The 14,351-nt window shown below is 42.7% G+C and overlaps 1 long non-coding RNA gene and 1 pseudogene across 2 annotated transcripts in view; one reads left to right on the top strand and one right to left on the bottom strand.

Annotated features, from left to right (window-relative positions):
* The window catches only part of LOC150077714 (glycolipid beta-1,4-mannosyltransferase egh pseudogene), a 57,313-nt pseudogene that overhangs the window by 17,040 nt on the left and 25,922 nt on the right, over nucleotides 1-14,351 (bottom strand). The gene's annotated exons all lie outside the window — the stretch shown is intronic.
* Nucleotides 1,219-13,848, top strand: LOC150077716 (uncharacterized). Its single transcript, XR_016547638.1, has 2 exons — nucleotides 1,219-1,316; nucleotides 13,616-13,848. It is a non-coding gene; the product is annotated as an uncharacterized LOC150077716 (long non-coding RNA).

Raw genomic sequence — 14,351 nt, 5'->3', positions numbered from 1 at the left:
AGTAAGATTCAGCTACAGAAGCGTGGTAACACGAAATTGGGCAACCGTATATCCAGAAGTTGATTAACTGTATTCCAGATCGTTGCAAGGCTGTAATTGCAGCTCGAGGAGGAACAAGAAAATATTGAGGACTGATTTTATTGATTTACAGTACATAATACTATAGTATTACGTTAACTTGTCATTTCAGTTTGTACACGTAAATGCAATAAAATGTATGTTTGGTTGTCACGATTGCCATTTCCATGATTTCTCATGTTTCCATTAATTACGCATTTTACCCTATGAGAAGATATTTATGGGAAGCAGGTATATCAGATGGAGTCTTTTTATTGGATTTCATTCACACAGATATTTCTCATCTAACAAATGCATTTCGAACATTTCTGCAATCCACAATGCAGCACACAACACATTGTTTGCAAAATTCACAAGTGATGCAGTTTTTTTGTCCTCTACTATGGCAGATGCGCAGAAAAGAAGTTGTCTATTCGGGCAGGCGTTGCCCATCTACCAGAAAAAAGTGGCATTTCTGAATTAAACTGTTATCGTTTAGGACCTACGATGATCTGTTTATTTTATCAGTCAGAAACCAATGAAATACATGTTGTATTTTAAATTTGGTAAAATACCAGTAAAAATTTTACATTATGAAATAAAAGTGAAGATTATGGTGTGTTACGTGCGGTAAATTTAATTTATTTGCTTTTCGCTTTATTAATTACAAGAAAGGTAAAATTTCGATTAATTTAAGAAAAAATAATTTAAACCTGTCAGAAATATAACGCAAGTATCTGTTTAAAGACGTTCAGATTTAATTTTGATGTTTATGGTGTGTAAACTTCCAAGCCATGAGATTTCTCTTTTGTGTTTGCGACATTCTCTCAAAAAGAAAAAAAAAAAAAAAGAGCTCTTTGGCAGTTGCATAAACAGTGGCACTCTCTTCAGGCGACAAACAAATGTCATGCCTTTGGAAGGGACAATAAGAAATCAATGAAACAGAGATAAGACTGCAAGACAATAGTGCATTCTCGATGCAGGTGAAACCACATTCCTTGAAAATAAGAAACAAAATAAAACACTTATTCCAGAGCTAAGTTTCTCACACACACTCATGTATAGCGTGTTTTACCACATGTTTCTGCTGAAACACAAAATGTGCTTTCCGGCAGGTGCCGAATATAAAGTGTTCCTGTTGTTCAATCACCGCAGTCTTCTTTCCTTTGCGTGAAGGCTTGAACGCGTTTTAGCGATGAACATCTCGGTGGTGGTGGCAACGTTCCTTGCTGTGTTCTTAGCGTTCGTCATCAATGCCGGTAAGAAAGCGACATTTCATATTTTCTCTTAACTGTTTGTTTGCCTTTCATATTTTGAAAATGAGAAAATTTGCCACTCTTTTTTGGAATTCCCCCGAGCACAAAGTCTTGGTGATACTCCTAAAATCCCTGCACCATGGTTGGAGTGCGTTTCCACCGTCAATAACAAATTGTGCGATGCAGCTTTGATTCTTTGTAATTTGCTGTAAATTGCGTGTTACGTGGTGGAGAAAAACCCAAGTTTCTGGGAGAAAAACCATGCTTCCCTCGGCTGAGACCGACTGACTCAGGCACGTTTTGAAAAACGCCAAAAAAAAAAAAAAAATCTCCTACTCAGTAAAGGGATCCGAACTATGGTCTTTACCAACTGTGCTACCTAGGAAGCTATTTCCTCCACGATTCTCTAATCTTAAGAAAAGTAATTATCTTACTTTATTCTCAGGGCAATTTAAAGTTATTTCAAGAAAATACTTACTTTTTTAAAAATTATATGCACCCTAGGAACTCTAGGAAAAACATCATACTATTAGAGCGCTAGGGATGCACGTTGTACATGATTTATTTAATCTGGGGAATGCAATCCATTTTAAATAAATAGCAACGGTTTCCTGAAGAAGATATTTTTTCTTGAAGAAAAAATATCTTCGCTTATTTCCACTAATTATCCATTTTAAGTGAAGAAGATCATTCCACAGAAAATATAGACTCCAATGATCTCAACGTTCCTATCACGACGAATTTGCCTTAAACTGTATTGGCCCATTTGTTGTTTTCAATATTTGTTAATGATATTGATGAAGGCAGATCATGTTCATCTCTAAGTTTGCAGTTGATACAAAAGGTTGACGGAGTGGTTAATGGTAATAATCAGAGTATACTACTGCGACAAGATCTAAAAAAAAAAACATAGGCAGATGGGCTCAGAAGTGGAAGTTGAACATTGACAAATGCAAAACACTGCATACGGATGGCAGTAATCCCAGAATAAGATACCAACTGTGTGGTACCTCTCGGGACAACGGAAAATAAAAAAAAAAGACCTGGGAATTATTGTGCAGTCAGACATGAAGTTCTTTGAGAAGTGCAGACTGCCATGCCAGCTCATGGGTTTTCTCAATATTATACGGGAAACTCAAAGCAAAGCTAAGGAGGTGATTATCCGGTGTATAAGACAAACTTGTATTTCATACAAGTTTGGGAGATTCCTTGTAGGAAGGATGTGGATCTGTTGTAACGGGTACGGAGAAGAGTAACATGATTGCTTAAGGACACAAATATGTACTAAGCACCTGCGAGCAGATCTAAGATGTTTAAGGCTTTGAGTACACTTAATTCTAATGGAACCCTTCCTGTTGCTTAGACTTCACACGAGGGTAGAAAAACTGAAATTGGGGAGGTAGGATAGATGTGCAGAACCTTCCCTTTATCAACTGGTAGAGTTGATTGTTGGAACAAACTTCCATCTGCTGTTCTAGACTTGGTAGTTTGAATACATTCAAGATAAAACTGAACAAGTTGTTAGCGAGAATGGACAGGTGATGCGCGATTTCTCCCCCCCCCCCCTTTTTTGCATATTTCCTTCCATAATTTGCTAATACTAAAATTCCGTGGGTGGCGTAAGTTTAAAAAAAGAAACAAAATTAAACTTATTCCAGTGTTTTATTTTGTAAAAAATAAAAGAAAGAAAAAACTTGAAATTAACTTAGTTACTGCAAGAAATAACTTAAAAGTTTCTACTAAAAAAAGTGATTATTTTTGTTCAGATTAAACAGTAAAGTAGCAGAGAAAACATCCACAAAACATGAATTTTAGGCTCTGTTAGTAATAGACTGCAAGTGCTAATCAGCGATATTACACAATTCTGTTGTTGGGTGCGGTACTGATGCCGGCAATGGGCCATATTCTCCTCCAGGGACGGTATGCCACTGGACTCAAATGTAGACCGCCGAGTATGGGCTTCGTCCAGTGTGGATGCACGTTTTCCGCGCTCCTGGAATATATGGTTACAGTGCCTACTAATTTATGAAAAGTGTACTCATTAGAAGAACTACTACAGAGGATCTCAGAGTGAGAAATTTTTGCTTATTTACTGGGAACTTTGCAGGTTATTTACGTTTTCTATCTGCATGTATCCCTTCTTGCCAGACCGTGCTGGTAACCATGCGGCTGACAGCAGGGCTATAGAGAGGCACCATTTATACTGTGGTTGCCACACAAATACCCTGCAATTGACTTGGGAGGCTTGTGTGACAACGAAATGTGTAGCATTCCCCTCCGGAGCAGGGATTAGTGAGTTGACATATACTCCTTCAGCTGTGACCTTGACTTATGCATTTCACTAATTGCCAATGTCCATATGAAGGCGCTATACAGAGTATTTACACTTGGCTGAGGAGGCATCCCAATCAGAGTAACATTGGATGCTTCTGCCCCAAAATTGAAACGTTATTGTGAACTTAAATGCAAGGAACAATGATTCTAGTGTCCTCCCTTCCCCCATGTGCCATAGACTCTCATGGACGGATCGAATCATCGTAACTACACCACTAGTGTGAAAACTGTGTTCACCATCATAACCTCCGTCATAGAAAACCCCCAACAGAAATTAGTCTTATCTCTTTAAGACTGTTTTCACGCTCGGGCGTTTCCCCGCCCCTAAATTGTAACGGGGAAAGGTAAAAACTTGAACTGAACGTTGCCAGGCAACAAACTGCGCCACGGACTCACGGTTGGCATAATTTGCCATCATCTCACAGAGGTCCTGAATTCGTTAATCAGCAACAGCCTCGATGATCCGAAGTCAGACATCAACTGGGACAAAATGAGAAATTCAAATCAGAAAATCACAGAACAAATTATGGACGAAGAAAAATAACAAGAGGACATCACAAACAAGATTAAAACGACGAACTGCAAATAATAGAGCAAGGTGGAGACGGCAATGACACACTGCCGCAGCCAACGCCCAAAAAGAAATACAAGAAACACGTTGGGAAGGGAGACAGGATCTCAAGGCGAACCTAAAGAACAACAAGATAAAGAGGACGCCAGAATAGAAAACAACGAAGCAAGCAAACAGCCTGAATTCCAAACATTGACCCCCAGGCTGCTGGAAGGCACTACACTGGACCAGGTACTGGCCCTTCGGGTAGAGCTCAAAAACAAATTAAGAGTCAACGAGAAGAATCACGGCAGCCCTCAGAGGCGAGATTGTGGGAATCTGCACTAAACTAGAAACAGTCCTCCACAAGGTCAACAGCGAGATAGAAAGAAACGCCGCCAAATTAGAGGCCTACCTGGAGTGTAGGGGCACATAAATGCAACAACGCGCTGAGGAACCCATCAATTGTAATAAATATACCAGCCAAGGAACAACCAGGGAAAAAAACGCTACTCCCAACGTGTTGGGTTTGTTTGTTTGTTGTTTGGTTTTTAGTAGCATTAGCAACTAAGGCCATATTACTCCGGGGATATGCAGTGGTTATTCCCTGACCTTTCTGCATCCTCCGTATTTGGTGGTGACGGGCTCGAACCCCGGTCAAAATCATTTAGGTTCGCGTGTGCTACGCACTGCTGCTCCTTCCCACCTGGCTACGGAGGCGCCTAACGTGTTGGGAGTAGCGTTTTTTTCCCTGGTTGTAATACTAATACTTAGAGTTACTCACCTTGTAATACTAAGACCCAAAAACACCGAGGAAATTTGTACAAGTGAAGAAATCAAAAACAAACTAATAAGCACTATGAAGGACGACTTCCAGCAAAAAAGAATAAGAGGAATACGCAGACTGGGGAGCGTAGGACTCGTGATCGAAACCGAGTCAAAGCGAGAAATGCAAGAGATAATTGAAAACCCCAAGATAGGGGTTTTCCTTTTGGTGGCTCAGCTGTTAGGCCTTGGGCCTAACAGCTGAGCCACCAAAAAGGAAAGGTTCGGCTATAATAATCTATGACGTGGACAAGGATTTCACACCTAACTAGCGTCTGAGATGTACCACAGGAACTTAGAGTAAAATCCTGGAAAGGACCCACAAGAAATATTAATACCCAAATACTTCACACAAGCGAGAAACGGAATACACAAAAATTGGGTAGTTGAGCTTACCTCGGAGGCCTGGAAGGTCCTGAAAGACCAAACAAAGGTTTTCATTCAATGGGGAAGCTGCCGCTATCACGAACGAGTAATCATACCGAAATGCTATCGTTGCTGCAAGTTTGGCCACACGACGCACACGTGTGCTCAAACCACCCCAACATGTGGCCACTGCTCTGAAAAGTGGCCACGACTTTAACACCTGCCCCCAAAAAGATAAGGAACCTACCTCACCATACCGACCTGCGTTAACTGCAAGGCTATGAAATTAGACCACAAGCATTCACTTAGGAACCCGAAATGCCCTACATATCAACAAACCAAGACCTTATATCAAAGCAGGATCAACTATGGAAACGAGAATTAGAATTAACACAAATATGCTAAAAATAATCCAAATTAACGCACAACGGGCCAGAGCAGTGGCTGACCAGATACTGACCAAAGCCGAAGACGTGGATGCCATTATAGTCCAGGAACCGTATGCACATCTAAAGTGGGTCGCAGGATACCCACACAATTACAAGGTGATCCACACGGATGAAGACACCCCGTGGGCTGCTGTGCTGGTAAGAAACACCAACATCAGCTCAACTGAAATCATACAACTGTGTACTCCGTGGGCCGCTTGTGTGCAACTTGGCACAGCATTAGGAACCCTATATGTTGTGGCACTCTACTCCAGACCGGGGCAAGATATGGACTCTGCAATCGAGTACCTCCGATGCCTACAGGATACCCTACCAAATCAGAGTCATCATTGGAGCTGACGTCAATTGCCGCTCCCCAGCATGGCACAGCATCATCCCAGACAGGCGAGGAATTCGAAATGGGCAACTCTTAGAACACTACCTCGCAGGATCCCACCTAACTGTACTAAATCGACCCCCCATCTGCTGAACTTTTCGAGCACCCTCTGGGAGGCCACAATTGATGTCTCCCTGGCCACCAAGAGTATGGCCGGACATGTGATTGACTGGAGGGTGGAGGACGCATGGACCACCTCAGACCACTGGGCAATAACCCTTTCAATAGAAAGACAACTAACAAGGATAACTCGTTAGTTATCCTTGTATTGGGTCCATTATTGTTTTCTGTATTTATAAATGATATTGATGATGGTATATCAAGCTTAATGTCCAAGTTTGCAGACGATACGAAGGTTAGCAGGGTTGTCAAGGACACTACTGAAACTATGCTACTGCAACAGGATCTGGAAAGGTTGAGCAGATGGGCTGAGAGGTGGCAAATGAAGTTTAACATTGACAAATGTAAAGTACTACATATGGGAAACAGCAACCCCAGAGCAATGTATCAACTGTGTGGTACTACACTGACAGTGGTAGAGAATGAAAGGGACCTGGGGGTGGTTGTGCAGGCATATATGAAGTTTTCTGAGCAGTGCAGACGGGCTGCAAGAGTAGCTCATGGTGTATTGTCGATGATATATAGGAATGTTTCTAGCAGGAAGAAGGAGGTGATTATTCCCTTGTATAAGGCAATGGTCAGACCGCACCTAGAGTACTGTATACAGGTCTGGAGGCCTCATTTCAAGAAGGATGTAGAGATGCTGGAACGAGTACAGAAAAGGGCAACAAGATTGGTGAATAGAACAAAGGGGTGCTCTTACGAAGAAAGACTTAAATTTTGCAAATTACAGTGTCTGGAGACTAGGCACCAGCGAGGGGATCTGATTGAGGTGTATAAAGCATTGAATGGTTTGAGCATGCTCAATGCTGATGGGATTCTTCCTCTTGCTCAGAATAATCACCTGAGAGGGCATAAATTCAAATTGAGGAAAGACAGATGTAGGATAGGCGTGAGGAAATTTGCCTTTAGCCAGCGGGTGGTTGGTTGCTGGAATAGACTTCCATCCCTTGTCGTGGAAGTTGATAGCCTAAATAAGTGTAAGGCTCAGCTGGACAGGTATTTCGAACGAACAGAGGGGTGAAGTGGAAGTGGTTATTTTTTATTTATTTATTTTTTTTTTTTGGCTGATGCTGCATAAGCTGGCTTTCTTGCATCAAATGCCTCTACTAATGCTAACGCTAACTCAAACAAACCAACCACAAAACAGATATGCAGTCGCAAATGCAGACTGGACATTGTATAGAGCAAAAATCCCTGGAGCGACCCGGATGACCTTCAGAGGGAAACTACAAAATTATTATTGAACATCAGTGACCGAGAGATAAAAAGAAAAATTCCAAAACCTGGCGCAGTATCCTGGTGGACACCAGAAATTGCTGTACTATGACGACAGATACAAGAAAAGTCTTCCAGAGAGCTGGCAGAACCTGGCCCGAAAATGAGGTGGAGGTCCTGCGAAAACACTACAGAGAAGCTGGGAACCGTAACACAGACACAATAAAAAAGTATCCTTTCCTGGGAGCGCCTAGTGTCAACTTCAGCAAACACCGACCCCTGGGGCGTGGTCTACAAGGTGATAACCAATAAACTCCCCAGGGGCGAGGTTATTAGTACTATCAGAACACCGGATGGAAACCTAACGACCACATGGGAGCAGTCCATGGGCAACATGCTGGACAAAATCTTCAAGGAACCAGCAATACTAACCATGCAAGAAGAACATGAAATTTGTAAGGACAACGCAAACTATATCACCTCGGCAATCGAACCCCCCTTAATCCTTCAGGAGCTCGGTGAGGCTGCCATCAAGATTAGAAATCTGAAATGCCCAGGACTGGACATGATTGAACCAGAGATCTTGAAGAAAACCATAGAATTTGCACTGCACTTACCACTTACTCTATATAACAGATGCTTGGAAACAGGCAAATTCCTCACAGAATGGAAAACGGCAAACACCAATTTAATACTTAAAAATCCTAACAAAACCCGGACTTCTCAGAGTCATATAGACCGATCGCACTGCTCTCAGTAGTCAGCAAACTATATGACAAACTGCTGCACAAGCGAATCAAAAACCACTATGAGAGGGCAGACCTGGCAGCTAAGAATCAGTTCGGATTTTAGCGGATTCCTCCACAGTGGATGCACTTGGAAACCTGCTTCGGACAGCGCAGGAATGCAGAAAAAATATACCTACTAGTCATCTCAATTGATTTTGCCGGGGCGTTCGATTCACAATGGTGGGCGAGCGTCCTGGGTAGACTAAGGGAGGCTGCAGTCCTTATCAACCTATACAAGGTATTGGAGGACTACCAATCTTGCAGGAAAGTAGAAATAAATGCCACCTACCAAAAAGTCAAGATCTGTACACAGGGGCTGCCCTTAGGGGGTCTGCTTTGAGGAGCCACTCCTTTGGAACATGGTCCTGGGGCTGGTCGGGGCCTAGGCCTTTGCGGACGACCTTATTCTTGCCATCGAGACTGACTCTAGAGCCCAACAGGAAACCACCGCCAACCAAGCTCGACAGAAACTACAACACTGGGCTACAAGAAACCAGTTAAAAATTTCGCCCGCGAAAACCACATTTATTCTACTCAAAAGGAACCCTGCAAATACGGGGTCCACCCCAAATTAAAATAGGTGTGACCATTAAGCTCTCCAACCAAATGAACTATCTAGGAGTTATCTTGGACAAAAACTTATCCGTTCAACCTCACCTACAATATATGAGGATGAAGATAAGACGTTATTCGGCACTGGTGGCGAGGGTTACGTGGAAAGACTGGGGATTTAAAAAAAACAGCACTGACGTTGTATTATAAAGCAACCTTCATCCCTGCGATAACTTATGCTGCGGCAGTGTGGTACAGCAAAACGACGCTTGCAGTCAATAGCAGAACTCTGGGTATGATACAAAGGACCATTTTATTAACCACCACACGAGCATGCAGAACAGTAAGCACACCGGTGTTGCAGGTGCTTGCTGGAGCGCTCCTCCTCGATTTGGAGGCTGTAAAAGCTGGCTTGCTCTTCCTGCGCGCCAGAGGGGTCGTGCCGCCCTCCAGGATTTCATAACTGTCCCAGCGAGTAGTACAAAAACAGAAAAAGTCAGACTACACGCCTACTTCGGGAGTGGCAACAAAGATGGACCGATACAACAAAAGGAGAAATCACACGAAAATTCCTCCCCGACCTCAGCAAAATATTATTATAATCAGTTTATTCAACAAACACCCCTGTACAGAAATTATCTAGGAAGGTGGCTCATAAATACATCCAACTAAACTTATTAGAGTGTAACATAGGATAAAATATCAACATAAGATATATAAATATAGAGGAAAAAGTTACACAGATACAGAAAATCATACATTCATAGAAAAATTACAAAACATTATACATACATACATAGAAAAATGACATCGTCATTTACACTATGAATTGATCCTGATTGTCATTCTCTGAACAAAAAGGAATACCCTAAATCCTATAAGTTCATATAAGTTCATTTAAGATTTTTATGAGTTCGAGGGCACTTGAAATCTTTCTTGAATTACATTCTTCGTCATATTTGTAGTTTCGTATACAGATCCGCGGCAATGATCTTCCTGTAAGTTTTCTCATGGCAGTACCTGTCCGGGTCTATTTTGAGTTCTCTAAACAGCTCCAGAGTATTAGCAGGAAACATCCGCCTTAATCCGTCCGTGTTATTGAGAGCGCTTCGAAGACTATGAGGGTTGTGGAAGTGGGCTCCAGGGCGGGGCCTTACTACAAGATTTTCAATTTTAGGGGCATCTAAACTTCCAGTCAGAAGTTGTACCAGAGTGCAGATGTTACGTATTGCGATCATCTGAATCCATAGAGCTGTTTTCAAGTTTACATACAGTATGTTGTTGTTGTGATGGGGGTTTAATGGGGCACGAGCTGCTGGGGCTATAGTGCGCCTACATACAGTATGGATTTTGAAATTGTAAAGGGCTTCCCGGCAATCCTATTCAACCACCGGCAACTTCCCGGCAATCCTATTCAACCACGGCAACTTCCCGGCGATCCTATATACCCAAAGCAACCGGCTTGGTTCTTTCCGGGGAAGTACTTGACTTCGCTGCTTACTGGTCATGGCCCCTTTAAATAAGCTGCTCGGGTTTGGCCTTGCTGAGGACACAAGCTGCACGTGTGAGAAGGTCGAGAACTGGAACCACTTGGTCTACGACTGCCTAGAATACGAAGATCTCAGAGGCATCCCGATCACAGAGATACACTACCTTCCGAAATGACTGGAATCCCATTTCATAGACACAGAAGAGGAATACAGAGCACTTTCTTAATATGCGCAGGACCTCTTCGAGAGGAGAAAACTGGTAATTACCCCAAAACGTGTCTGACGAGAGACCACCACAAGTTAAATTGTACAAGACCATAAAATACCATCCAATGGAGATAGTACAGCGAAAAACCATGAGACAAGAAAGGGAGAAACACAAGGACTGGGCTTACCCCATGGGCGACTGGACTGAAATCGACTGGACACTGAAGAAAAGAGACTTGACGCAGCGCAGCTGCCAAATGCCATTTGGCGACTTGAAGAGGGCGCCCTAGCCTCCATTTTTAGTACCCCTTCCCCGGCAGGGGGAGGAGACGGTTTTACTGTCTTCTCTCCTCCTCGCCGCTCCCACTTTCCCTTCTGGTGGGTATGAGCATGCCCCACTGTGACTTGGGGTTTTATTTTAGGTCCTAGCCTCCGAAATCTCAGGAAATTAAGCGGCAGGCCCGGTCAGAGTAAATCTTAGTCTACTGATGTTTCCTGGTCTCCCTCCACGGGGCGAAGGTGGGGCAACGTTGGGCCTCAACAGGGGTCCAGTGGCTAAACGACCAGATGAACAACGGTACACGACACTATAATATCCATACAAATAAATATCCTACAAGACTGGGCCACCCAAAACCACTTAAAGATATCCCCAACAAAAACCTGCTCCATCCTACTTAAAGGTTCTCTCAATATCAGAAGGCCTCCCCAGATAAAGATTCAGGAAACAACAATTAAGCTTTCCACCGAACTTATATATCTTGGTATTCTGTTGGATAAAAATCTGTCATTCACACCCTATCTTATTTACCTCCGAAGCAAAATCAAAAAAATACTCGGCACTAATAGCTAGAGTCACTCGTCGCGACTGTGGGCTTAAGAAGACGACCCTAGCCCTCATCTATAAGGCAGTCTTCTTACCAATAATAACATACGCATCAGGAGTCTGGTTCCACAAGGCGGTGACAGCAGTAAACAAAAGGAAGCTAGAGACCATTCAACGTTCAGTCCTACTGACAATCTCGAGAGCCTGCTGTACTGTAAGCACCCACGCCCTCCAGGTCCTCTTGGGCGCTCTCCCCCTGGACCTGGAGATCGTCCGCTGCTTGTTGCTTTATCAACTATCCAAAGGCAAAGCAATCACCTGCCTAGACTACACAACCGATCCGGCGAACGATCGTAAACTCGAGAAAAAACGCCTTCTCACCCACCTACAGCAGGTCTGGCAAACCTGCTGGACGACTTCGACAAAAGGGGAAGTTACCCGAAGATTCATACTGGATAATCAACTAGTGTTTCCCAAAAGCCCAAACTGGTTTTCACCGGGACTGCTGACATCTTACCTGCTCACGGGACATGGCGCAATAAGAGCAAAACTGTCCAGTTTCGGATTGAGTGACACCCCTCTCTGCCACTGTGGACAGCCACAGACGTGGTAGCACCTCATGCACCACTGCCAATTATACGAAGACCTCCACTGCCTCTTAATAACTAGAATACGTTTCTCACCAATAAACCAAGAACAATATCTCCTGGAGAGTGAGGACAACTATAAAGCCTTAACGCAGTTTGCGCAGAATCTTTTTACTAGAAGAAGAACATACCCACGAAGTAACCACTCGTCATCCATAATAAAGATCCTCAGATGTGTCAACAAAACAAAAACCTAACAGCTACAATCTGAAAAACTAATCATTAACTTAACCTGGATCTGACCACTGGCTTAAACTGAAGTCATTACCTGGACTTGACCACTCACACGGACAGGACAACATGTCCCAGGAATGGCATACGAAGACCTCACAATGACATTATGCAGTTTGCTGCCGAAACATCATTAGGCGACCTGAACTGGGTACCCTCACTCGGTTCACTTTCTTTCCCTTCCCTTGGCAGGGGATGGTTACTCTGTACCCTCCCCCCCTGCCATCCCCTATCTTAGTCTGCGTGGGTAGCACAGTGGTACCGCCACCGTCCTCCCCACACCGGGTGGAAAAAGGCCCGGGTTCGAATCCCGTCGATGACGGGAGGAACTTTAGTGGGCTTTTTTCATTCCGTGGCTGAGTTAGTCGGTCTCAGGCGTAGATAGCAAGGTTTTTTCCCTCAGAAACTGAGGTTTTTTTCGTCCAGCAAAACAGGCAAATCGACCAGAGAACACACGCAATTTACAGACACGAATACGGGTTAATGTAATTTCATTTACGGGTAACCCTAATACAGTAATTTAATTTTATATCCCCTATCTTCACCTGGTGAGGCATGGGCCTGCCCCGCCGACTTTTGGGGTTATCTTTACTATTGACCTCATATTTCTGTCTTTCACCTCCCAGTCCTCAGTCTCCCTTCCCTCTCTAGCTATCTTGCGACTAGCGTTTGACCCTTGCCAAAACTACACAAGCCCCACACTAAAATAAAAAAAATAAAAAAAATGAACTCTAACCCGTATAACTTATATTTCTTTCGGCATGACCCAATTTCTAGCGTTTCTCCCCCCTCCACTTTTTTTTTTTTTTTTTTTTAGGTCCTAGCCACTCAGGAAATTAGGTGGCAGGACCTGCCAGAGTAAATAGTAAATTTCTAAAATACTGGTGTACTTGGTCTGCCTCCACGAGGTATAGTGTGGGCAACGGTGGGTCTCATTTGAGACCCAACGGCTAAAAGACCAGATGAACAATGGTACAAAACATTACACACCACAATATCCACACACTTTTAAACCTCTGGCCTCTACAGTGTTCTGTATAACACCACAATGTATATTACGCGGAGATGGGGGAAACCCCTGGTGCCGTTAGACCCTAAACACACTATACACCTTTAAATCTCTGGCATTTCCAGTGAACTGGTACACCCACAATGAAAGCAACGCGGAGATGGGGGAAAACCCCTGGTGCCGTTTGACCCTAAAAGCACTTTACACTTGACCCAAATGTAGCCTCAAATACGAAAAACTAATTTATAGATGATTCTCAGGCTCTTTTATGAATATATATTTTTAATATGCTTTATTTGTATTTCTTATCTCAGATGACTTCGATGACTCTTCGAATTCCATGACTGGTTCTCTGGAAACGGACAAGGATGGTCTTGCACCAGCTTTACGCATAAGAAGACAACACGATGATGGGGATACTTTTGATGACGATGAGGAGGAAGAGGAGGAGCAGGAGAAGAAACACAGAAGAAAAAAACTGATAAGCTCAGTTCTAAATTTTAGTGGCTTAAGAAGAAAAAGGCGAAACCGAACCCAAACAGCATAGTGGCGTATGTCATTTTCATGAAAAATAAAGTGGATATCCAACTGTGTTGGTGTAGTTTTGAATTAATAAAGAAATTTTAAAGATATAATTTTCGAATCCTGTTTTGTAGAATCGATTAAATGCATGCAATCGTAATAAAAATCTAATTGATGAAAGTCCCATCGAATACAATTATATAAAACATTAATTCAATCATAACAGCACTTCACTCTGTAATTAGAGTAGAGCAAGTAGGAAAGCAATGACATTAAACATTTCTGTAAAAATTTTGCGCAATAAGCAAAAATATTATTTTACATGCAAAATATTTTTGTATTTTCACAGCAGTATGCAAAATGCATATTATTTATCAGTGTATAAAAGCATGATTCGAATCTAAAAATGGACTGTGTCAATTATACTGTACTCTTTTAAAAGCACTAAAATATATTACATTTATTTGTATTGTACGACCTTCGTAATTTAGAACACATTGTCCAAGTCTTAGTGGATGGATCTACATG

This window comes from Mastigoproctus giganteus, chromosome 11, assembly GCF_048544385.1.
Source record: "Mastigoproctus giganteus isolate SK-2022 chromosome 11, ASM4854438v1, whole genome shotgun sequence".
In the NCBI taxonomy this organism is placed as follows: Eukaryota; Metazoa; Arthropoda; class Arachnida; order Uropygi; family Thelyphonidae; genus Mastigoproctus; species Mastigoproctus giganteus.
The sequence above is the reverse complement of the archived record's forward strand: the minus strand, read 5'-3'. Positions and strand labels throughout refer to the sequence as shown.